The 27,687-nt window shown below is 38.4% G+C and overlaps 1 pseudogene; it reads left to right on the plus strand.

The window, feature by feature from the left end:
* The first annotated feature begins 16,020 nt into the window (after positions 1 to 16,020).
* On the plus strand, positions 16,021 to 17,548 carry LOC136167510 (vasculin pseudogene; annotated as a pseudogene).
* Positions 17,549 to 27,687: the final 10,139 nt, after the last annotated feature.

Below are 27,687 nucleotides of genomic sequence, written 5' to 3' on the forward strand. Positions count from 1 at the left end.
AGAGCTACCATTTTTGTTGTTGTTGTTCAGTGACTAAGTTGTGTCCAACTATTTTGACCCCATGAACTTCAGCACACGAGGCTTCTCTGTCCTCTACTATATCCCAGACTTTCCTCAGATTCATGTCTATTGACTCAGTGATGCTATCTGACCATTTTTTCCTCTGCCACCGCCTTCTTCTTTTGCCTTCAATCTTCCCCAGCATCAGGGACTTTTCCAATGAGTTGGCTCTTCACATTAGGTAGCCAAAGTATTGGAGCTTCAGCTTCAGCATCAGTCCTTCCAATGAACGTTCAGGGTTGATTTCCTTTGGGATTGACTGGTTTGATCTCCTTACAGTCCAGGGGACTCTCAAGAGTCTTCATCAGCAGAATACAAAAGCATCAATTCTTCCTCGCTTAGCCTTGTTTATGGTCCAGCTCTCACATCAATACATTTCTACCAGAAAACTAGACCTTTGTTGGCAAAGTGATATCTCTGCTTTTCAACATAGTGTCTAGGTTTGTCATAGCTTTCCTTCAAAAGAGCAAGCCTCTTTTAATTTCATGGCTGCAGTAGCCATCTGCAGTGATTTTGGAGCCCAAGAAAATAAAATCTGTCGCTACTTCCACTTTTTCCTCTTCTGTTTGCCATGAATTGATGGGACCAGATGCCATGATCTTCGTTTTTTGAATGTTGTGTTTTAAGCCAGTTTTTTCACTTGCCTCTTTTACCTTTATCAAGAGGCTCTTTAGTTCTTCTTCACTGACTACCATTAGAGTGGTATCATTGGCATATCTGAGATTGTTGATATTTTCTCCAGCAATCTTGATTCCAGCTTGTGACTCATTCAATCTGGTATTTGCATAGAAGTTAAACAATTAGGATGACAATATACAGCCTTGTTGTACTCCTTTCCCAATTTGGAACCAGTCAGTTGTTCCATGTCTGGTGCTAACTCTTGCTTCTTGATCTGCATACAGGTTTTTCAGGAGGCAGGTAAGTTGGCCTGGTATTCCCATTTCTCTAAGAATTTTCCACAGTTTGTTGTGATCCACACAGTCAAAGGTTTTCGTGTAGTCAGTGAAGCAGAAATAGATGTTTTTTTCTGGAAATCCCTTGCTTTCTCCATGATCCAGCAGATGTTGGCAATTTGATCTCTGGTTCCTCTGCCTTTTCTAAATCCAGCTTGTGTATCAGGAAGTTCTCAGTTCACGTACTACTGAAGCCTGGCTTGAAGGATTTTGATCATAACCTTGCTAGCACATGAAATGAGTGCAATTGTACGGTAGTTTGAACATTCTTTGGCACTGCCTTTCTTTGAGATTGAAATGAAAATTATCTTTTCCAGTCCTGTGGCCCCTGCTGAGTTCTCCAAATTTGCTGATTTACTGTGTGCAGCACTCTAACAGCATCATCTTTTAGTATTTGAAATAGCTCAGTTGTAATTCCATCACCTCCACTAGCTTTACTTGAAGTAATGCTCCTAAAGCCCACTTGACTTCACACTCCAGGGTGTCCAGCTCTAGGTGAGTGACCACACCATCATGGTTATCCAGGTCAATGAGACCTTTCATGTATAGTTCCTCTGTGTGTTCTTGCCATCTCTGCTTAATATCTTCTGCTTCTGACAGGTTGTTATAGTTTCTTTCCTTTAACATACTTGTCCTTGCGTGAAATATTTCCTTGATAACTCCAGTTTTCTCAAAGAGATCTCTAGTCTTTCTCATTCTGTTGTTTTCCTCTATTTCTTTGCATTGTTCATTAAAAAAGTCCTTCTTATCTCTCCTTGCTAGTCTCTGGAGTTCTGCATTCAGTTGGGTATATCTTTCCCTTTCTCCCTTGACTTTTGCTTCTCTTCTTTCCTCAGTCATTTGTAAAGCCTCCTCAGATAATCACTTTGCCTTATTGCATTTGTTTTTCTTTGGGATGGTTTTGGTTGCTGCCTCCTGTAGAGTGTGTTTTGAAACTCTGTCCATGGGTCTTCAGGCATTCTGTCTACCAGATCGAATATCTTGAATCTATTTGTGACCTCCACTGAATAATCATAAGGGATTTAACTTAGGTCATACCTAAATGGCCTAGTGGTTTTCCCTGCTTTCTTCAGATTAAGCCTGAATAAGCGTCTGATGATTCAGCCACCTGGAGTCAGCTCCAGGTCTGTTTTTGCTGACTCTATAGAGCTTCTCCATTTTCAGCTGCAGAGAATATAATCAGTCTGATTTTGGTATTGACCATCTGGTGATGTCCATGTGTAGAGTTGTTACTTGGATTGTTGGGAAGGGTGTTTACTATGAGCAGTGTGTCCTCTTGACAAAACTATGTTAACCTTTTCCCTAACTCATTTTGTACTTCAAGGCGAACTTGCCTGTTATTTTGGGCGTCTCTTGACTTCCTACTTTTGTATTTCAATCCCCTATGATGAAAAGGACGTCTTTTGTGTGTGTGTTAGTCCTAGTAGGTCTTGTAGGTCTTCCTAGAACCATTCAACTTCAACTTCTTCAGCATCAGTGGTTGGTGAATACACTTGGATTACTGTGATGTTGAATTGTTTGCCTAGCAAGCAAACCAAGATCATTCTGTCCTTTTTGAGGTCGCATCAAAGAACTGCATTTCAGACTCTTTTGTTGACTATCAGGGCTATTCCATTTCTATTAAGGGATTCTTGTGTACAGTAATAGATATAATGGTCATCTGAATTAAATTCACCCATCCCCATACAATTTAGTTCACTGAGTCCTAAGATGTTCATGTTCAGTCTTGCCATATACTGCTTGACCACATCCAGTTTGCCTTGATTCATGGACCTAATATTTCAGGTTCCTATGTGATATTTTTCTTACCAGCACTGAACTTATTTTCACTGCCACATACATCCCCAAACTGAGCATCATTTCTGCTTTCTCCCAGCCACTTCATTCTTTCTGGTGCTAGTAGTAATTGCCCTCTGCTCTTCGATACACTTTCCGACCTATGGAGCTGGTTATCTTCTGGTGTCATATCTTTTCGCCTTTTCATACTGTTCATGGGTTTCTCCTGGCAAGAATACTGGAGTGGATTGCCGTTTCCTTCTCCAGTGACCGCATTTTGTCAGAACTCTTCACTATGACACATCTGTCTTGGGTAGCCCTGCATGGCGTGGCTCACAGCTTTATTGAGTTATATAAGCCCTTTTGCCACAACAAGGCTGTGGTCCGTAAAGGGGAGAGCTACCATATGATTCTGTGGTTCCACTCTTGAGCATATATCTGGAGAAGACCATAATTCAAAAAGATATATGCATCTCAGTGTTCACTGCAACACTATTTACAATAGTTAAGACGTGGAAGCAGCCTAAATGTCCACTGAAAGATGAATGGATAAAGAAGATGTAGTATTTTTTGCAATGGAATTACTTAGCCATGAAAAGAAATAATGTCATTTTTAGCAACATGAGTGAACCTAGAGATTATCATACTGAGTGAAGTAAGCCAAAGACAAATATTATATGATATTGCTTCTATGTGGAATCTAAAAAAAAAATGATACAAATGAACTTATATATGGAAACAGGCCCACAGACATAAAAGACAAATTTATGGTTACAAGGGGAAAGAGAGGGAGGAAGAAATTAGGAGTTTGGGGTTAACAAATACATACTACTATATATAAAGTAGATAACCAAAAAGGACATACTATGTAGCTCAGGGAACTAGTCTTAGTTTTTCGTGATTACCTATAAGGGAGAAGAATCTGAAAAATTAGATATATACATGTATATATAACTGAATCACTTTGCTATACACCTAAAACTAAGACAACACTATAAATCAAAAATTACTCAATAAAAATTGATTAATTAAAAAATACATAGTTCGCTTCTGTTCAATACTGTACTGGAGGGTCTAGTCAGGGCAATTAGGCAAAAGAAGTAATAGACATATAGTTTGGAAAGGAAGAGGTAAAATTATACCTGCAGTATAATGCAGGTATATAATGATATTATATACAGAAATCCTAAGGAATTTACACTAAAAAAACCTATTAGGGCTAATAAGCAAATTCAGCAAAGTTGCAGGATATGAGAAATATATGAAAAGCAATTGTATTTCTAGTTATCTAGCAATGAATAATTAAAAAGGAAATTAAAATAATTCCAGTTTTTTTTTTTTTTTATAATTCCAGTTTTAACTGCATCAAAAATAAAACATTTAGGAATGAAGTTAACAAAAGAAGTGTATTTGAAATCTGTTTCCCATATTGCTTTCTTTCCTGCAGTTAGAATGTGACTGCAATATTCAGGAACTTTGTTTTGTTCATTCATTTTTTCCAGCACCTAGAATACTGCCTAGCATGTCATACTGTTTGATAAATAGTTATTGAGTATGTAATTGTATAGATTAATGAAAAGGCTTGTATTATTAGATAATTATCATACTGGTTTGGTAGACAACATTGATAAAATCTCTAAAGTTGTTTTGTTTTGGGGCTCTGATCCACAGTAATATTGGGCATAGTACAGATACAGTTATGGGCTTCCCTAGTGGCTTAGTCGGAGAAGGCAATGGCAACCCGCTCCAGTACTCTTGCCTGGAAAATCCTATGGATGGAGGAGCCTGGTAGGATGCAGTCCATGGGTCACTAGGAGTTGGACACGACTGAGCAACTTCACTTTCACTGTTCACTTTCATGCATTGGAGAAGGAAATGGCAACCCACTCCAGTGTTCTTGCCTGGAGAATCCCAGGGACGGCGGAGCCTGGTGGGCTGCTGTCTATGGGCTCGCACAGAGTTGGACACCACTGAAGTGACTTAGCAGCAACAGCAGTAGCTTAGTGGTAAAGAATCCGCCTTCCAATGCAGGAGACGTGGGTTCAATCCCTGGATCGGGAAGATCCCCTGGAGAAGGAAATGGCAACCCACTGCATTATTCTTTCCTTAGAAATCCCATGACAGAGGAAACTGGCAGTCTACAGTATATGGGCTCACAAGAGAGTTGGACACAGCTTAGCGACTAAACAACAATGGATACAGTTATGGAGCTGGGGATCTTTGAATCAGTTTCTGATCTTAAGACGGTTCTTTTTATCCTACTTTCTCAGACCCAACACATCCTAATAAACCACAGTCCCTAGCATCAAGTAAGTTGTTTTTTAAGCATCCTACATGTGTATAGTGTTCCAACCCAGCTGCAGCCTTAGGCAGGATGCCTGGATCATGCTGTTTATCCTCCCAAGTCTTGCTCACTGCATGACTTTATGTTCTGTTTCTGGCCTGTGGAGATATTTATCTTGATTTTGTACCTAGCTAATGTCAGATGCTTTTATCTTTTTATACATTTCCAATCATGGCTGATGGCTTGAAACAACAAGAGCCTGGTAATTTATGAACTCACTAAACCATCTCAATTAGAAGTCCTCATGCATTTCCAAATAATGTTCAAATTATTGCCAAATTTAATACCCAGGAGACAGCACATAAAAATTCGAATTTACACTTTATCTTGAAAATTTGGAACATCTGGCAACACTCGGCTTGCTTTTCTGCATGTGACGACTGAGTGGAGATAAGTAAATATTAAGACCCTTCAATTGGTCATTACTGTACAAGTTGCCAAGTTCTCGCCACTGCACATGTTCTTAAACTTGACAGAAAAATGGCTTCACTCCTTTGCTTTATCTGCTTGACCCCTGTAGGTCTTTTAATTTGTGATCCATATTTTGGGTACCTGATGAGCTAAAGCATCACGTAATTTATTGAGAGGTTAAAAAACAAAAACCCCCCAACAGAAACGCAGGGATCATTTTGAACTGTGTGTTAGAAATGAAACAGGAGAGAGTCAGTGAGCTTTCATTCTGTGTCTTTGAGTCCCAAATTTCCAAACCTACTAAACTCTTTCATTTTAGGCCAACTTCTGCCCTTACAGTTTTTTTTTTTTTTTTTTCTGGATTAAAGTTTATACCTGTGAATGCCCTGGAATCGAGTGATGCAGTTACAGAGTGACTAATATAACACTAAGAATGTCATGTATCTAGTCTTCTGTCAAGGTAAGATCTTTTTAATTCAATAAAGAAATGACTCACTTAATGATACTGATAAGCTTTTCTTCCTAAATTGGACTTAGTGGTTATGAGAATCAAATTTCTCATGTATGAAAAATCTAGGTCATCAGCTCTTTTTGTCCACCTACCACAGATAGTCTTCCCAGAATAATCCTGGCCAGTCCCAAGTATACTTGGTTTGGTTTGGTTCTTAAGTCATGTCCGACTCTTGTGACGCCATAGACTGTTCCCCACCAGGCTCCTCTGTCCATGGGATTCTCCAGGCAAGAATACTGGAATGGGTTGCCATTTCCTTCTCCAGGGGATCTTCCCGACCCAAGAATCGAGCCCAGGTCTCCTGCATCACAGGCAGACTCTTTACTGACTGAGCCCCCAGGGAAGCCTAATTGTTATACCTACTGAAGAATAAATTTCTGGTTTATACTAAGTATAAACCATCCAAAAATGTGCATATGTCCAAGACTAGCAAGGGAATGGGCATTTGCCTAGTTTATGTGATTACTTGTAGAGTTTCAGAAAAAAACCCTATTGCTTCCCATATTTACTAGTGAGTCATGGCGCCAGAATGACTATCTCTCACTTATTCAGGTTGGCCCAGTTAAGCCAATGTTGAAGAGCAAATGCATCCTTTATGTTTGTGTCATCTGTCATCTTTAGTTAGATCTGCTCAGGTGGCCAGGACAGAGAGTCATTCAGGCAATGTCGTGTGGATAGGGATATTTTGAAAAGATGTGAGGTGATGAACAGCAATAAAGGAGCCTCCTTAGCAGCTTTACAGAGTGTCCTTCATGGAATCTTATTTGTCGCTGTTCAGTGTTTAGCTACTGCAACTCTAGTGATCTAATAGCATCTTTAGTAACGTGATCATTTGCCCACCCACAGAAGTGGGCATTCATTGGTCCTTTCAAATTTTAATGCCTCAGTTTTCCTTTTTTCTGCTTCTTTCTTTTTCTGATACAAAATCTACTGCTTTTTCCCTATTGCTTCTATTTTCTTGTGATGTAATTTCTCTCTATCTTATATTCTTAAATTCAAAACTACTTTTGATCTTGTTTGAACTTCTAATGCTTTGTTACTCAAAAACTCTGGTCCTATCGAATGCAATCTAAAGATTCAATGCAATCTCTATCAAATTACCAATGGCATTTTCCCCAGAACTAGAACAAAAAATTTCACAATTAATGCAGAAACACAAAAGACTCTGAATAGCCAAAGCAATTGTGAGAAAGAAGAATGAAGCTGGAGGAATCAACCTCGCTGACTTCAGACTATACTACAAAGCTACAGTCATCAAGACAGTATGGTACTGGCACAAAAACAGAAATATAGATCAATAGAACAAGACAGAGATAAACCCACCCAATAAAGTACTGTAAGTAATTTATTTTTGGCAAAGGAGGCAAGAATATACAATGGGGCAAAGATAGCCTCTTCAACAAGTGGTGCTTGGAAAACTGGACAGCTATGTGTAAAAGAATGAAATTAGAACACTTCCTAACACCATCAGTTCAGTTCAGTTGCTCGGTCATGTTCGACTCTTTTTGACCCCATGGACTGCAGCATGCCAGGCCTCCCTGTCCATCACCAACTCCCAGAGCTTTCTCACTCTTGTCTATTGAGTCAGGGATGCCGTCCAACCATCTCATCCTCTGTTGTTCCCTTCTCTTCTTGCCTTTGATCTTTCCCAGCATCAGGGTCTTTTCCAAGGAGTCAGTTCTTTGCATCAGGTGGCCAAAGTATTGGAGTTTCAGCCTCAGCATCAGTTCTTCCAATGAACATTCAGGACTGATTTCCTTTAGGATGAACTGGTTCGATCTCCTTGAAGTCCAAGGGACTTTCAACAGTTTTCTCCAACACCATGGTTCAAAAGCATCAGTTTTTCAGCACTCAGTTTTCTTTATAGCCCCAATTCTCACATCCATACATGACTACTGGAGAAACCATAGCTTTGACTAGATGGACCTTTGCTGACAAAGTAATGTTGCTGATTTTTAATATGCTGTCTTGGTTGGTCATAACTTTTCTTCCAAGGAGTAAGTGTCTTTCAATTTCATGGCTGCAGTGATTTTAGTGCTCAAAAAATAAAGTCTGTCACTGTTTCCACTGTTTCCCCATCTATTTGCCATAAAGTGATGGGACTAGGTGCCATGATCTTAGATTTCTGAATGGATATTGTCACCCTGCTTATTTAACTTATATGCAGAATATATCATGCAAAATGCTGGGCTTGATGAAGCACAAGCTGGAATCAAAATTGCCAGGAGAAATATCAATAACCTCAGATATGCAGATGACACCACTCTTATGGCAGAAAGCAAAGAAGAACTAAAAAGTCTCTTGATGAAAGTGAAAGAGGAGAATGAAAAAATTAACTTAAAACTCAACATTCAGAAACCAAGATCATGGTATCTGGTCCCATCACTTCATGGCAAATTGATGGGGAAACAGTGGAAATAGTGAGGGACTATTTTTTTGGGCTCCGAAATCACTGCAGATGGTGACTGCAGCCATGAAATTAAAAGACACTTGCTCCTTGGAAGAAAAGCCATGACCAGCCTAGACAGCATATTAAAAAGCAGAGATTACTTTGCCAGCAAGGTCCATCTAGTCAAAGCTATGGTTTTTCCATTAGTCATGTTTGGATGTGAGAGTTGGACTATAAAGAAAGCTGAGCACTGAAGAACTGATGCTTTTGAACTGTGGTGTTGGAGAAGACTTTTGAGAGTCCCTTGGACTTCAAGGAGATCGAACCAGTCCATCCTAAAGGAAATCAGTCCTGAATATTCATTGGAAGGACTGATGCTAAAGCTGAAACTCCAATATTTTGGCCACCTGTTGTGAAGAAATGACTCATTGGAAAAGACCCTGATGCTGGGGAAGATTGAAGGCAGGAGAAGGGCACAACAGAGGATGAGATGTTTGGATGGCATCAGCTACTTGATGGACGAGTTTGGGCAAGCTCTGGGAGTTGGTGATGGACAGGGAGGCCTGGCATTCTGCATTCCATGGGGTGGCAAAGAGTTAGAGATGACTGAGTGACTAAACTGAACTGTAATATTCAGCCATAAAAAGGAATGCATTTGAGTCAGTTCTAATGAGGTGGATGAACCTGGAGCCTATTATGCAGACTGAAGTTAGTTAGAAAGAGAACGACTAATAGTGTATATTAATACATATGTGGAATCTAGAAAGATGATACTAATGAAATTATTTGCAGGGCAGCAATGGAGACAGTGGAAATGGCAGCCCACACCTATACTCTTGCCTGGGGAATCCCATGGACAGAGGAGCCTCATGGGCTGCAGTCTATGGGGTCGCAAAGAGTTGGACACGACTGAGCCACTAACACATACGGTGGAGACAGAGACATACAGAACAGACTTGTGGACACTGGAGCGGGGAGGAAGAAGAGGGTGGGATGTGTGGGGTGAGTAACATGGAAATATATGCATTACCATATATAAAATAAATAGCCAGTGGGAATTTGCTGTAGGCCTCAGGGAACTCAAACCAGGGCTCTAATAACCTAGAGGAGTGGGATGGGGAGGGTGGTAGAGGGAGGTTCTAGAGGGAGGGGACATCTGTATACCTATGGCTGATTCATGTTGATGTTTGGCAGAAACCAACAGAATTCTATAAACCAATTGTTTTTCAATTAAAAACTAAGAAAAACTCTGGTCCTTAGACCAGCAATATCAACACTAACTTAGAATTTTTTAGAAATGCCAAATATCAGGTCCCCCCCGACTTCAAACTTGAATCATATTCTGCATATTATTAGCAAGAACTTCAAGACTGAAGAAGTATTGCTTTAATGTGGTAACCCCTTTGCCTTTTCCCCAACCATCAATCCCACCTTATCTTTTTCTTCTTTTCATCAACATTGTTTAATTTAGATCACACAGATGCTTTATTTGATAACACTATCAACAAATACTGTTAAGTCCCTGGTGCCTTTATCTCTTAAACACTGATTTTTAAAAATTTATTTGACAGGAGTCAAACTCTGAATCAATGCATCTATGTGCCATCTCTATACCTACTGCTGAATAGCCTGACATTGCCAAAAAAGTCACTTACCAGACAGATTGATTCCAATATATTGGATTCTTTAAGTCTGCCAATTCTTCCATGCCTTCCTGGTAAATTCTCTCCATTTTGAAAAGTTGCTTTAAGAATTGTACACTCCAGTCAAACTTTAAATATTTGTAACTCCTCTTCATTCTCAGCAGATGACTTCTCCTCCTACTTCCTGAAGAAAATAGAAGACATCAGATGGGAACTCCCTCAGCTTCCTGCTACCAAATTCATACAGTTCCATCTGTACCCATGATCTTCTCTTTTCCTCCTGTTTCAGTATAGGATATAGTCTGGTCATTGAGAGCCAGTCTTTCCCCCCGTGTTTGAATCTCATCCCTTCATGCCTTGTCAGAAATCGTATCAACTCCTCTCTGGCTCCACTCTGCTTTTTATTTGGCATATCCTTCTAAATTGGATTATTTCCGATTACATGTAAAGTTGTTCATGTATTTTCCATCTAAAAACAATGTTCTTTTATTGACTTCCATGTTCCCCCTCCAGTTCCTTTCAATGTTTTCCGTTTCTTTAAATCTAAAGTTCCTAAAGAGTAGTTTTCATTATTTGGTGAGTTCATTTCCTCACCTCTCACTGTTCAACCCTTTTCAGTATGGTGGTTTTTTGCTAGCATTGAACCAGAACATCCATGGCTAATATTACTGGTGACCTCATGATTTAAATCCAATAGATATTTTCCACTAATTTTTTTTTCTGATCTCCCAGAGCGCTTACTCACTATTTGTTTCTTGAAACGTGTTTATTTTGGTTTCCAGGGCACCATGTTATCGAAGTTTTCTGCCTTACTTTCTAGCATTTCTTTCTCTTTTACTTTGCAGACTTATCCTTCTCTTACTAGTTAGTTCTAAGCACTTTCCCTTTGTGTTTTGTACTCTTTTATAGGTTGGGTCCACTAGATCAGATGTTGTCATGATGAAGTTTGGTGTACAAGTCGTTCATTATGAATCAACACCTGGGGGAGGAAGGAAAAGATGTGAGAAAGAAGTTGAACTTTGGCAGAGTCCCAACAAAGCTTTGTCCAGCCTGAGAGTGGAGGTGAGGGAATTTTAAATCATGGATGCATCCACCGTTGGATTAACATGGCTGAGCTTCATACTCCTCCCTTACTTACTAGAAATGAGGTGTCCAGAAAAGGCATGAGATCCCGTGAGGAGGTTCTTTCAGCTGAGGCCGATGGTGGAGGAGCAGGAGGACATCTGTTGGGAGATGTAAATGATGCACCTTTGTGTCTATCACGAGTTCTCTTTCTGGACAGCACTTGCCATGTCCATGGCTCAGTTTTCACCAATTTGCTAATGTCTCCCAAATTTATACATCCATACCTCTGACCTTCTGACACATACACTCAGTTGCCTATTCAATATCTCTCCTTGGATGCCTCAAAGAGTTCATGAGGCCAGCATTTCTAAACCTCGTAACAAATCTTGTCAAACTTATCTCCTAAATATCTTATGAATCTGCTCACTTCTCTCCTTTTCTAAAGACACTGCTTCAGTCTGTACTATTTGCTGTAGCCCGATCTCCTGCAGAGCTATTCTGTTTGGTCTGTCAAGTCCACTCTGTAGCTTTCATCAGTTTATTATATTGCAGCTATAGAAATATTTTATACACGTTTGAGTGTGTTACCTCCTCTCTGTCCCCAACTCCCATCCCTTTAGGGACTTACCATTGTTGTTTTAGATAGAGACCAAAATAATGAACGTAGCCCTCAAAGGCTTCTGTATTTGGCTCCTATCTATGTCTTTAGCTTAACCTCACTCCATTCCTTTCCTCGATCCCTGTATCCCAGTGGCACTGACTGATTTTCCAGTGGGCTCACAAGAATCTCACAGTACTGTTCCCTCTTCTAGTAGTATTCTTCTCCAATTGCTCAGCTTGTTACCTCTAGTTCACCTTTATCTCTCAGCTCAATCCACCTTTTTTCCCCCAGATAAGTCTTCTTGAGCCTGTCATACTGAGTCAGTTCTCACAGCACTGTTTTACTTCCTCATAGCACATGTGTTAGAATATAAATGTATGCTCATTCATGTGACTGACTGACTAATGTTTAACTTCCCCATTAGTAAGCTCAATGAGCACAGAAAACAGCTGAACTTTCTTCAATGTCCACAGTATTTGGGGCCCTACCTAACCCAGAGTATATCCTCAGTCTATACGTACTGAATAAATGTAAATGTCCAAAGCTAGAGCACTTGAAAGGATTGCTAGCCACCATCCAATATAGAGCCCATCATGCAAACTTTTTATTTCAGGCTACCAAAAGGCTCTTGGTTCAGCCTGTTCATTGCTTCTGGGGAGGAAGTTGGTTTAAATCTATGTAGTCTAATCACATGCAACCAACCTCAGCCAATCTTGCATTAGGAGTTACATGTTGCTTTTTCAGAAGGTACCTATGGGTATAACGGGTCTTGGAGGATGAGAGGCACTTCCTTAGTTTCATATTCCCTAGTTTCATAGTTTATTTACATTTGTGATTAAATGACATTAGATTATAGTCTTGGTGAATATAAGAGAAAAAAAACTACCCATACTTTTCTTCCATGACTGTGATATTAGTGTCATTTTAAGCACAATTTTTAATAAGCAAGTCCTATTGAATGTGCTCTTAACTCTGACTGAGTAGAGTTATAGGAAAGTTACCTTAGAAATGTTCACTGTAGCTGGTATTATACAAAATCTAAATATTTTGCCCATATAAATGCATGAATACTAATGATTTTCCTCTGGAAAATTCTCAAAGTGATTTGCCAATACACAGAATGTTCACCAATACCAGCCAGGTCTGAGACTGCAGCGGGGGGAAGCTGGGGGCAGTTGTTTAATGTAGCATGATTAGGCTTTTTCAAAATGCAAATATAAAAGAATACCTTATTCAACTGAAGCTTCAGGGGAAATTTAGAAAGGCAAATGCAATTATGCAGGTCAGATAGCTGCCAAAGAAGGAGTTGGCCAACATCTTTAATTTTGTAAAGAGGGCTGTTATCATTTTATATATATAAATCTCCATCTGCCCCTGGGGAGATAATGAGTCCTTTAGGGTACAAAGTGAAGAAATATTTTTCATAAAGAATTAGTTATATGTAAATTATAATTATTGGTGCCAAGATACATATAGCATTTGCTATCAAATGGACAACCATACTTCATATAACCAATGCTAAGCAGTGGTCAAGGCCTAAAATTACTATGCATGAATTTTAATTTTTTAACTCTGTGGTGATAGCAGACAGAAGAGAAGCATATTACTTACCACATTGTCTCTTGAAAAATGGCTTGAGAAAATCTAGTTGGAACATATATAAACAGCTAGTGTTTAGAAAATAAATGTTACACAACACACATATGTACATATATATATACTTATTATTTTCCTTACCCGCTAAGCAAAATCCTGAGCTCAGTAAAAATTCTTTTAGGTTCTTGTGTAGTCTTGCTTTCATCAGAAGCCAAGAGATCAAATGAAAAGAGTTGATCTTTTTTTAATATCAAGCATTTATAAATAAATTCATTTTACTGTGTACCAAAAATGTATTCACCTGGGGTTGGGAACTAGGGATATGAGAGTGAGCAAAACTAGATGGTCTCTACCTTAGCATTTACAGTACATCAAGTATGATAGATTATAATGAAGCAATCATGCCAACAACTATAAAGCTACAACTGGGTCCAAAGATGTCAAAGAGAGGTACCCAGTACAGTTCCAAGAAAACTGAAAATAAGTATAATGGGTGAACTGTTGTGGTCAAGCAGGTCAGGGAGAATCTGTCATTCTCTGAAGAGGAGATGTTTGAGCAGAGCTCTGAAGAATGAAAACAGAAAACCTGCCAGGCAAAAACGAGAGCCTATGTGACATTTCTGTGGCGGTAGGTTGCCTAGTATGTAGGAATAACTGAAGGAAGACCAGTGAGGTACAGTGATGGGAGCACGAGGAAGGTATGACGGGACGCAGGGTCGAAGGACCTGGACTGCGTGGGTTCCACATGCCATGTCAGGTTGTTTGGTTTTTCCATCCAGGGAAACACAAAATATTAAAGTATTCTAAAGAGAAGGCAACAAGATCCAATTTGTATTAACTCCTCAGATTAATGTCAATTAAATTTAGACTGCCAATGTATATATACTGGTAACGTGTGTGGAATAATACATGTGTATAGAACATCAGCACATCTTATTTCATCCCATGTCCTTAAATATAGGGAGATATTTTGAAAATGAATTTTGGACTGAGACTGGTTGTGGGGGAGGGAAAAGCGGCAAAAGGGGATTATTCAAAGTACTGAAAACCTACTCCCAGGATCGAGCGCAGCGGCACCCCTAGGCCAGGGGCACCTCTGGTGTGGCAGAAGGTGATTGAATTACTCAGATATGAAGATCATCTTCTAGATTTTGTGTAAAAGGCCCCGGATATTTCAAGTGGCCATTTTGGAAGTACAGTGTTTTTGGATAATTTTACCCCAGAAGTTTATTAAAATTGGCAAGAATCATTCTGAAGTGAATTGATAGTAGTGAACAATTCTACAAGCTACTTAAACAGAGATCCAGGCATTTCTTCAGTATTTTGGTTCAAACGGATTATATAAATGGTTTAAGTGTTTCAGCTGGTGGTAGTTTTACCTTCCCCCAACCCCTCCCATGTTGTTGGTGTTCTTCAGCCAAAACTGTAAGATATATTTGATTTGTGTACTGAGTAGTTTGGCAGTTTCAAATTACTGTTTAAGTATTGCTGAAGTTTTTCATGGCAGTTTATTTTTACCTTTATTAAAAGTTTTAGGGTTATCGTTACCATCTTTCTAAATTCCATATATATGCGTTAGTATACTGTATTGGTCTTTATCTTTCTGGCTTACTTCACTCTGTATAATGGGCTCCAGTTTCATCCATCTCATTAGAACTGATTCAAATGAATTCTTTTTAATGGCTGAGTAATATTCCATGGTGTATATGTACCACAGCTTCCTTATCCATTCGTCTTCTGATGGGCATCTAGGTTGCTTCCATGTCCTGGCTATTATAAACAATGCTGCAGAGACACAGATGTATAGAACAGACTTTTGGACTCTGTGGGAGAAGGTGAGGGTGGGATGTTTCGAGAGAACAGCATCGGAACATGTATATTATCAAGGGTGAAACAGATCACCAGCCCAGGTTGGATGCATGAGACAAGTGCTCGGGGCTGGTGCACTGGGAAGACCCAGAGGGATCGGGTGGAGAGGGAGGTGGGAGGAGGGAACGGGATGGGGAATACATGTAAATCCATGGCTGATTCATGTCAATGTATAGCAAAAACCACTACAATGTCGTAAAGTAATTAGCCTCCAACTAAGAAAAATAAATGGGGAAAAAAAAGTTTTAGGAATTTTTGACCTCAGTGCTTTTCATGTCACAATGGGACAACTTTTCTAAATGAAGACACTGAATGAATACAGAGTTTTTTTGCTCTTATCTTTTATTTACGTGGAAATTTAAGATGTGGCAGTTTCCCAGCAGCATGGTAGTATTGAGATAACTGTGTGTCTCTGTTTATGCTGATGCTTAGGAATGCTCTTCAGATGTGAAATTTTCTTTTTGTTTTTGCTTTTGACTCATAAATTGGATTATTTCATCTGGCGTGGATAAGTACAACAGTGACAAGTACATGGAATAATAAAGAAGACTTTAAAATCTTAAAATCCAAGGAACTTGGGTAATTCTGGTGATAGCCATATGAAAACTTTAAAACAGAAGTATGGGTAGCTGACTGAAGTAACTCTGTGTCAAATAGCCATAGGTTAAGTGTCTTCAAAGAACTTGGATATTATTTCAGAGGATACAAAATAAAAAGCAAACTGGAAAACATAAGATTACGGAGACAAACCCAACACCTTCCTGTGCAGTCCTGTTGGAATTTGGACTTGCCATGAGGTATTGAAACCTTGTTTCGCTGAGTTGGAAAGACTGGACCTAAATGGCGCAGCATGACTTTGCTCCAGCCTGGCTTAATTTTCCTACCCCACCATCATCAACAAAATCGTCATTGAATTTTGAAAAGCATTCTGAAAACTTTTCATGGACAGAAAATCATTATGATGTGAACCGCCGATGATTCAACTCTTCAGATGGCTTTGATTCTGGTATTGGACGTCCTAATGGAGGTAACTTTGGAAGGAAAGAAAAAAATGAATGGCGTACACATGGACAAAATGGTACTGAAAACATAAATCATTGAGGGGGATACCATGGTGGAAGTTCCCATTCTCGTAGCAGTATTTTCCATTCTAGAAAAAGCCAAGGACTACATGAAAACAACATACCTGACAGTGAAACAGGGAGGAAAGAAGACAAGAGAGAATACAAGCAGTTTGAGGCTGAGGATTTTCCATCTCTAAATCCTGAATAGGAGAGAGAACCAAATCAGAATAAATCTTTAGCTGCAGGTGTATGGGGCCTACACGCCCAGACACACACATACCCAACCAAAAAAATCTCCCAAGCTCCTCTCTTAGAATATACCCTGAATCCTAAATCTAGAACTCAAAGGATGCTGGTCATTAAGAAAGGTAATACAAAGACTTACAATTATCTGGATTCCCAGTAGTAGGAAATCTTCAGCCATAGTCAGTTAAGAATGGGACTGGTCCAAGTGTTTATAAAGGCTTAGTTTCTAAACCTGCTGCTCTACCTACAAAACCTACACAATGGAAAAGCCAAACTAAAGAAAATAAAGTTGGGACTTCTTCCCTCATGAGTCTACATATGGTGTTGGCAACTTTAATGCTTTTAAATAAACTGCCAAGAATTTTAGTCCATCAACAACTTCAGTGAAAGAGTGTAATCGCTCAGATTCTTCTTCACCTGTTGACAAACTTAATCAGCAGCCTTGTCTAACCAAACTGACACGAATGTGCACAGATAAGAAGAGTGAGATTTTGAAAGCACTGAAAAGGGACAGAGTGGAAGAGGAACATGAAGATGAAAGCCATGTGGGCTCAGAAAAGGATGACGACCCATTTAATTTGCCTAACAGCAATAGTACTCACCAAGGAAGGGATATAAACCGAAACTTCGATGAAAATGAAATTCCACAAGAGAATGGCAATGCCTCGGTAATTTCCCAACAGATCATTCGGTCTTCAGCCTTCCCACAGATTGATGTTCTTTCTAGTTCACTTGAAGCAGAACACAGATTGTTAAAGGAGATGGGTTGGCAAGAAGACAGTGAAAATGATGAAACATGTGTACCCTTAACTGAGGATGAAAGGAGAGAATTCCAAGTTATTAGTGAACAGTTACAGAAGAGTGGTCTGAGGAAAAATGGTATTTTGAGAAATGGCCTGATCTGTGACTTCGAGTTTGGACCCTGGAGAAACAGCACTTTCAAACCCACTGTTGAGAATGACGGCACAGAATGACAGCAGTGACACATCAGATGACGACGATGTGCGAAGGATTTCTTGACAGCTTTAGAAATTTTAGTGTGATACATCTCTCACACTGTTTGGGGGAAATTATAAAAATGAAGAACTGTAATTTATGTAGTAAAATACCCCATTAGAAGATGATTTTTTGGGGGGACTTCAATATGAAGAAAACCAAAAATGTTGTGTTGGACTGTGTTGAACATTATTTCTTTGTAAATGAATGTTGTAGAAATGAGGACTTTGGTTGATCCAACATTGACTTTCTTCATCACTGCAGCATTTCTCTGACTAGCAATGTGATAATGTAACAAATGAGAGTTTCTCATTTAATAATTAAAAAATTGTGTAATGTTTAAAAAAAAAGAAAGAAAATGAATTTTGATACTCATCACTATTTTGAGAATGATTAATAAAGTAATTAAATGGAATTCATTAAAAAAGTAGAAATGGCTTTGTTTTTCAAACACAGAAACTATCTTGGTTAATGGAAGATTTAAAAAGGTGAAGATTAATAAGTATTTTGAATATAGATGGATAGAGGGTGAGAAGCAAGTGACAGAAAGATGGAAGCATGTAAACGAGAAATTGAAAAATATAAGGTCAAGTTTGGGTACTCAAAAATATAAAATGTTAAGTCTGGGCCTTGAAAAATAATGTTTAGTCTGAATGCAAAGGAGACACTAGAAAGTAAAATAAATGAGAAAAGTAATGTGCTTTTGAGTTTTTCCATTTTTTTCTGTTTTGCCATTCCTGCATTTTTTCTTTAGGAGGAGAACTCCCTCCTACAAGGGTGGTTCATGTATTTTGAGCAGAACTGACCCCACCCACCAGCTCCGAGGGTAGCCAATCAGAGTTCTTCATTTCCAGGGCCACAGATTGATTTAGGAATGGGCCTTTGATTCAAAGCCCTAATATTCATTGTAAACAGTGATGCTGAAGCTGAAGCTCCAGTACTTTGGCCACCTGATGCAAACAGCCAACTCATTGGAAAAGACACTGATGCTGGGAAAGACTGAAGGCAAAGGGAGAAAGCAGCAGAGGATGAGATGGCTGGATGGCATCACTGATTGAATAGACATGAACTTGGTCATGCTTTGGTGAGGGACAGGGAAGCCTGGCGTGCTGTAGTCCATGGGGTTGTGAAAATTCGGACATGACTTGGTGACTGAACAGCAACAGGTATGATTCAAGAAGACATAAAAGGAGCCATTCCTGTAATAATTTCAGAAGCTAATGGGTGTCCTCTCTCTTTGGGGGATGGCTAGTGTAGCAATGTATTAAGATTCAAGTATTCTGTTTTGCAATCAGTGAAGAATTTGTCTGAAAATGACAACAGAAAGTAAAGCAGAGCCAAGAAATGGAGGAAAAAACAGGTTGCAATTGACAGTGGTTAACCTCCTGGAACCAGATACACTTTGAAGTTTCCAGTTATACAGCCTAATCATTAAAAAAAAAAAAAAAATAGGTTTAAGCTAGCTTGAGTTGAGTTTCTGTCATTTGAAACTATTAGTAAAAGCCTTGCCTTTGCACCAGTCTTACAGAAAGCTCATACCTGGACCAATCTAACCATCTGTCATCTCTGTACACCTGGGATCTTAAAAATAATTGTAAAGTCACTGTAAGAATACTTCAGAAATGTAAAGTGCTGCTGGCGATTACATGAGCTTATGGGTTGGTGCCATGAAACAGCTGGGACTTCAACACTGCTTGGAGAGAGAGAGAGATATATATATATATATATATATATATATATATATATATATATAAAAACCTCATTAATAAATATAATATAATAAATATAATAAACCTCATTATATATATATATAAATATATATATATATAAACATCATTATATTAATATCCTCTATCCTATTAATTTTACCTTCATTCTTGGTAGATGATGCTTCCTTTTACTTCACTGAGAAAATTGAAACCAGAATGTCCCTCTGCCTACCAATTGCTCAGCATCTGCAGTCATCCTTTCTTCTTTTCCTTTTGAGACATCACAAGGAGAGGCTTTCTTCTTCCTGCTCAGAATAACTCTATCTTGTGCTTTGATTTCCATTTTCTTCACTTCCTTATGGACCTTGCTCTGTTGATCTTCTTGTTCCCTGTGTTATCACTCCCTCTCTATTGGTTCTTCATGTGTATTCTCTTCCGTTCAAAATAACTTTCTCGATTTCATATCCTCCTCCTCTATCTGTGGCACCTTCTTTATTTTTCCTTCACAACCACGCTTTTTGAAAGAGTTACTTAGATATCTCTATTTCCTAACCTCTCATTTGTGCGTTAACTCACTACAGTCTGACTTCTGCTCCTAACTTGGTTGTTTGCTCAGATAAAGGTCCCCAGTGACATCCATAGAAGCAAATCTTTTCACTCCTCATCTTCCTTGACCTTTCTGCAGCACCTGGCATTGTTGATGGCCCTTGGTTTGGAATGGTCTCCCCCTTGTCTGCCATGAGCCTTCTCTGCAGTGATGTAGATTTTAGCTCTCAGGTTGTTTTCTTCTGTAGCTCACCATTGAGGAATCAGCCTGCCTCATGATATGCACTAATTTATTAAACACATATATTGTGCCTGATCCATTAGCTATGTAATTATAAATATTCTTTTAGGTAGGTTCTATAATTATCTATGCTGTACAAATTGGAAAATTGAAGCCAAGAGAGGTTATATAACTTGCTTAAGAGAATGAGTCTTGTCCGACATGGAGTTAGGACTTGAATCCAGAGTCTGCTTTGTACTGTTTTAGCTAAGCTTTTAAATTATATACAAATAGGAAAATGAATGGCTTGATGAACTTTCTCAAAGTAAACATATCTGTATAACCAGAAAATAGATCAATAAGCAGAATGTTCCCAGAACCCCCAAAGCCTCCTTGTATCATCACTACACCTCCACAGAGGATAACCAGTATCTAGAATTCTAATACCACAGATATTTTACTTGTTTTTCAACTTCATATAAGTGGATCATGGAATCATTCAGGATATATGTAAGATTCATTCATTGAGTTATATGCATTTAATATGAAAAATTCATTCATTGTTATTACATTATTATATTTTAGCACTTCATTGTGTAGATATACCACTATTTGTCCATTCTACTATTGAATGGACTTTGGGGTTGCCTCTTGTATTTTTTTTTTTCCTATATCAAATTGTACTGCTGTAAGTATTCTTGTATATATCTTTTGAGGGACATTTTGTGCATTTCTGTTTGCTGTAGACAGAGGATTAGAATTGCAAGTCATGGGGGATGTCTATATTGGTATTAGTAGACATGACAAATGATTTTCCCAACTGACTTTATCTTCATGACTGACTATTTCAGATCCTGTGTGCTCAAAATAAGCTGATTATCTTCCTAGTATAATAGAAAGATTTTGTTTACTGATCATATCCCTTACATGTACCCTTCAAGCAGAATTTATTTTTATATGTATGGAGGGTACTTTTATCTGTACCAGGATCTGCATTTATTATTATATTGATAAGACTTTTATCTCCTTTATTGACTGCAAAAGTAGAATATTGCTCTGAGTAAAATTATTTTTAGATGTGCTTTGTTCTCTTTTATCTTTGCCCAAAGCCTATGGGCACATCAGCTAGAAGTCACTATAGTTATGTTGCTCTGAATGTGGCTGCCTTTCATTTGGCCTTGCTTAAATACTCTTCATGGATGTGGTAGTCAGAAATATCATAGTCACATCCTTTGCTTTAACATTTTCCCTATAAAGGGACAGGGTAGATTTTGCTTCACTTAGGGCCACAGTAGGTGATTAGTGCCACAGCAAGCAATTATTATTGCACAGTGCTCTAATTGTTATTCTTTCTTGGACCAGCTGAATCAAACCCTAGAAATTCATGTGTGATGGAAAACATACTGCTAACCCAGTGGTTTTCTCTAAAGGAAGCCCATTGTGAGGACTAATTTCCACTCTATACTTTAAATAAAGTCTCTTCATTCTTTGAGAGATTCCTTTATCCCACATGTGGATAAGTTAAAGCCTAGCATTACCCAGCTGGAATGTTACATGAACATATACAAGCAAAAATGCCCCAAATAATATTCTCATGTGTTTGACAGATATATTTAATTCCTCTTGTTTGCTTCACTCATATGCTCTGGCTGTCTCTTCTACCCATTTTATCAAGTGAAGAATATACTTGTTGGGTTCATCTTCTTTCATGGGATAAATAAATAGATATATAGATAGGTACATAATATGCTTTTTATAAAATCTATTTAGTATATAACATTATATGAGTTTATGGTATACAACATATTGATTTGACACACAAATACATGTAATATGTATCATTGTTATATGGTTGCCATTGTAACAATAGTTAGCACCTCTGTCATATTACATAATTATCATTTCTCTTTCTTTGTGGTAGAAATAGTTAGATCTAGTCCTTTTGTAAGTTTGATGATTATCATTCAATATTATTGTCTATATTCACAATTCTATATGTTAGGTCTCTAGGACTTATTTTTTAATTCTAGTTTTTATTGTTTAAAAAATACATCACTGTCATAAATACATACATATACATACTTTTCTATACATATATATCTAGGAAGAAACATAAACATTTAAACTTTATCACTAACTAGAAGTGAAAAGGGTTTTCAAAAATGTAATTGTATACTGAATAAACATTAAATAAGAAAAATAGGATGTAAGACAACTATGCTCATTTTCATTCTCATTACTGCTTACATTTTTTTGTTTGTATGTTTGTAGGACTTATTTAATATACATATAAGATGAACTAGAAATGTTAAGAGATTAAGTAGGAAGTTAAGAGGTACCTGGATAACAGGCAAATTTGGCTTTGGAGTACAAAATGAAGCAGGGCAAAGGCTAACAGAGTTTTGCCAAGAGGACGCACTGGTCATAGCAAACACCCTCTTCCAGCAACACAAGAGAAGACTCTACACATGGACATCACCAGATGGTCAACACTGAAATCAGATTGATTATATTCTTTGCAGTCAAAGATGGAGAATCTCTATACAGTCAGCAAAAATAAGACCAAGAGCTGACTGTGGCTCAGATCATGAACTCCTTATTGCCAAATTCGGACTTAAATTGAAGAAAGGAGGGAAAACCACCGGACTGTTCGGGTATGACCTAAATCAAATCCCTTAAGATTATACAATGACAGTGACAAACAGATTCAAGGGATTAGATCTGATAGAGAGTGCCTGAAGAACTATGGATGGAGGTTTGTGACATAGGTACGGAGGCAGTGATCAAGACCATCCCCAAGAAGAAGAAATGCAAAAAGGCAAAATGGTTGTCTGACGAGGCCTTACAAACAGCTGAGAAAAGAAGAGAAGCTAAAGACAAAGTAGAAAAGGAAAGATATACCCATTTGAATGCAGAGTTCCAAAGAAAAGCAAGGAGAGATAAGAAAGCCTTCTTCAGTGGTCAGTGCAAAGCAATAGAGGAAAACAATAGAATGGGAAAGACTAGAGATCTCTTCAAGAAAATGAGAGCTACCAAGAGAGCATTTCATACAAAGATGGGCACAATAAAGGACAGAAATGGTATGGACCTAACAAAAGCCAAAGATATTAGGAAGAGATGGCAAGAATACACAGTAGAACTATACAAAAAAGACCTTCATGACCCACATAACCACGATGGTGTGATCACTCACCTAGAGCCAGACATCTTGGAATGTGACGTCAAGTGGGCCTTAGGAAGCATCACTGTGAACAAAGCTAGTGGAGGCGATGGAATTCCAGTTGAGCTATTTCAAATCCTAAAAGGTGATGCTATGAAAGTGTTGTGCTCAATATGCCAGCAAATTTGGAAAACTCAGCAGTGGCCTCAGGACTGGAAAACGTGTTTTCATTCCAATCCCAAAGAAAGGCAATGCCAAAGAATGTTTGAAGTACCACACAATTGCACTCATCTCACATGCTTGCGAAGTAATGCTCAAAATTCTCCAAGGCAGATATGACCCAGCAATACCACTTCTGGGCATACACACTGAGGACACCAGATCTGAAAGAGACACGTGCACACCAATGTTCATCGCAGCACTGTTTATAATAGCCAGGAAATGGAAACGACCTAGATGCCCATCAGCAGACGAATGGATAAGGAAGCTGTGGTATATACACACCATGGAATATTACTCAGCCATTAAAAAGAATTCATTTGAATCAGTTCTAATGAGATGGATGAAACTGGAGCCCATTATACAGAGTGAAGTAAGCCAGAAAGATAAAGACCAATACAGCATACTAACACATATGTATGGAATTTAGAAAGATGGTAATGATAACCCTATATGCAAAACAGAAAAAGAGACACAGATGTACAGAACAGACTTTTGGACTCTGTGGGAGAAGGCGAGAGTGGGTTGTTTCGAGAGAACAGCATGTATATTATCTATAGTGAAACAGATCACCAGCCCAGGTGGGATGCATGAGGCAAGTGCTCGGGCCTGGTGCACTGGGAAGACCCAGAGGAATCGGGTGGAGAGGGAGGTGGGACGGGGGATCGGGATGGGGAATACATGTAACTCCATGGCTGATTCATGTCAATGCATGACAAAACCCACTGCAATGTTGTGAAGTAATTAGCCTCCAACTAATAAAAATAAATGAAAAAAAAATTCTCCAAGGAAGTCTTCAACAGTATGTGAATTGTGAGCTTCCAGGTGTTCAAGCTGGATTTAGAAAGGGTAGAGGAACCAGAGATCAAATTGCCAACATCCACTGGATCATTGACAAAGCAAGAGAATTCCAGTAAAAATGTCTATTTCCGCTTTTTTGTCTATGCCAAAGTCTTTGACTGTGTGGATCACAACAAACTGTGGAAAATTCTTAAAGAGATGGGAATACCAGACCGCCTTACCTGTCTCCTGAGAAATCTGTATGCAGGTCAAGAAGCAACAGTTAGAACCAGTCATGGAGAAATAGACTGGTTCCAAATAGGGAGAGGAGTACATCAAGGTAGTATATTGTCACCATGCTTATTTAACTTATATGCAGAATATATCATGCAAAATGCAGGGCTGGATGAAGCACAATCTGGAATCAAGTTTGCTGGGACAAATATCAATAACCTCAGATATGTAGATTACAGCACCCTTATGGCAGAAAGCAAAGAACTAAAGAGCCTCTTGATGAAAGTGAAAGAGGAGAGTGAAAAAGTTGGCTTAAAACTCAACATTCAGAAAACTAAGACCATGGCATCTGGTCCCATCACTTCATGGCAAATTGATGGGGAAACAATGGAAACAGTATGAAACTTTATTTTTTTGGGTTCCAAAATCACTGCAGATGGTGACTGCAGGCATGAAATTAAAAGACTCCTGTTCCTTGGAAAAATAGCTCTGACCACCTAAGATAGCACATTAAAAAGCAGAGACATTACTTTGCCAACAAAGGTCCATCTAGTCAAAGCTACAGTTTTTCCAGTAGTCATGTATGGGTGTGAGAGTTGGAGTATAAAGAAAGTTGAGTGCTGAAGAAGTGGTGCTTTTGAATTGTGATGTTCGAGAAGACTCTTGAGAGTCCCTTGGACTGCAAGGAGATCAAACCACTCAATCCTAAAGGAAATCAGTCCTGCATATTCATTGGAAGGCCTAATGCTGAAGTTGAAACTCTAATACTTTGGCCACCTGATGGGAGAACTGACTTATTGGAGAAGACCCTGATGCTGGGAAGTATTGAAGGTCGGGGGAGAAGGGGACAACAGAGGATGAGATGGTTGGATGGCATCACTGATTCAATGGACGTGAGTTTGAGGAAGCTCAGGGTGTTGGTGACAGACAGGGAGGCCTGGCATGCTCCAGTCCATGGGATTGCAAAATCGAACATGACTGAGTGACAAAACTGAACTGAACACTAAGTGATTTCTCAGTCCTTCAGGAATGTATAGTTTGTGATCTTTAAACACTTTGGAAAAAATAATCTTGTGAATGAATGCTTTGACTTAGTATGGAGACATTGTGACAATACAGTGGCAGTCAACACTCACAGTTCCATGAATTATTTTTCTATATAAATAATGAGGAAGAACATGTTTCTAGAAGTAAAGGCACTTTTAACCTTTTAAAATTAAGCTTAATATTTGCTGTGATTCCACAACCTTATGGAAGTAAGAAACTTGTGAATTGGTTCATGTTTGTGAGGAAAGGAAATAAAAATGACAGTTACAACAGAACTGAACAATTCAGAGACAAAATTTCTTTTATTTGCTACTCATTCACTCTTCAGAACACAGATAATATTAGATACTTATCATATCACGCAAAAGGAAAAGGGCAGACTTCATGGGACTGATCATCATTCACAAGCAATTAATTCTAGACGAAAACAAATATAAATAATGCATATCCCTCACTTTTTTGTCAGTATGGCTGCCTTGAGCCAGTATTTTAGCATTTAAGAAACAAATTATTCAACATGAATTGCTTGTGAATGATGATCAGTCCCATGAAGTCTGCCCTTTTCCTTTTGCGTGATGTGACAAGTATCTAATATTATCTGTGTTCTGAAGAGTGAGTGAGTAGCAAATAAAAGAAATTTTTTTTGTCTCTGAATTGTTCAGTTCTGTTGTAACTGTCATTTTTATTCCCTTTCCTCTTTTCAGTAAGTTGTTTGAAAATCTTTAATATCTCCCTCCACTATCGTCCTAGAAATAACTAGACTATTTAGAAGAGTTTTATAACCCTATTCAGAGGGCAAGATTTTCTTCTTTTTATGTTTCAGTCTTGCCAAGAGGGTGATATCTGTTGCGTATTGGAACCTGGTACAGTTAAAACTTCACGTGGATATCCATGGAATCAGGCCAGGCCTTACAGATCCTGGCTCAGTCTCTTTTTGTTGTGTCTCTGTGTTCAAGTAACTTAAATATATCAAATTCTTCTTTGATAAAATAGCAACTATAATAATGGCTCATATTTATTAACCTAGGCACTAGTCTACATACTTAAATATATTAACAATATCTATAAAAATTCTTTGCATTAGATAATATTATGATTACTAATTGCAGATAAAGGGAAGACATTAATACTGTAATTATTACAATTTTGCCAAAAAGAGAAATTGATGCTAGCAAAGATGCATTAAGTTACTTTCCCAAGGAACACAGCTAGTAAATGACAGAGCTAGAAGCTGAACTATACTAAATACTACATTGTCTGTTACTTGCCAGGTCTTGTTGTGAGAATTAGTTAATTCTAGTAAAAACACATCATCATGAACTTTGCCTAATAAGTTCTCAGTAAGTGGTGATTATAACTGTTTTCATTGAGATAGCAAGGAAGAAAAAAGGCATAGCAGTGAGAATGGGAGGTAGAGTATCTGTTATTTTCACTGTAGGTGTCCCGTACCTGGAACAGTGCTTTTTGGTAAATGAAGGGATGCATAATGATTGATCTTGGGGCAGGATGACATTGGATAGAATTGATGGAAACCTTGTCTAAGGGTACAAAACGTTCTAAGTGTGTCCTGAATGACCTTGTTCAGTTAGTGGCCCTTACAGTTCGTTACAGTTTGTGTAACCCAGGTGGCGCTATTGGTAAAGAACCCGCCTGCCAATGCAGGAGACACAAGAGATGTAGGTTCGATCCCTGGGCCGGGAGGACCCCTTGGAGGAGGAAATGGCAACCCACTCCAGTATTCTTGCCTGGGAAGTCCCATGGGCAGAGGAGCCTGGTGGGCTGCAGTCCATGGAATTGCAGAGTCGGACACGAGTGAGCCCACCTGCACACACAGTTTGTTTCTGTAATCATAATAAAGCTGAGAAGGGGATGTAGGAATAAGAGAAATGAAAAGAGGCTTTAAGAAAAAGTCCAAAAAGATGTTACTGTTATAATAATTTCAATTTTTTTTATTAATTGTAGTTGTATTTGGTAGCAGAAAAAGAGAAGGAAAAAAACTCACAATAAAATGTTAATTTGTTGTAGATTTGTTGCAATTGAAAAGAAAGAATGAACATCCTGTGATTTGCTGGAATTAAAAGTAATGATTATTCAACCTTTGGGAAATGTTGTGAATGCTATTTCAAGTTACTTTTTTGAATGAATACCAAAAGTAATATTAATGTGAAATTTTTGTCAGTTCATGTCTCTGTGAGGAGAAGGAACAAATTCACTCCATTGCAGTGTATATATTCACACAAATATTTCC

The sequence above is a fragment of the Muntiacus reevesi genome, chromosome 4 (genome assembly GCF_963930625.1).
Source record: "Muntiacus reevesi chromosome 4, mMunRee1.1, whole genome shotgun sequence".
NCBI lineage: Eukaryota > Metazoa > Chordata > Mammalia > Artiodactyla > Cervidae > Muntiacus > Muntiacus reevesi.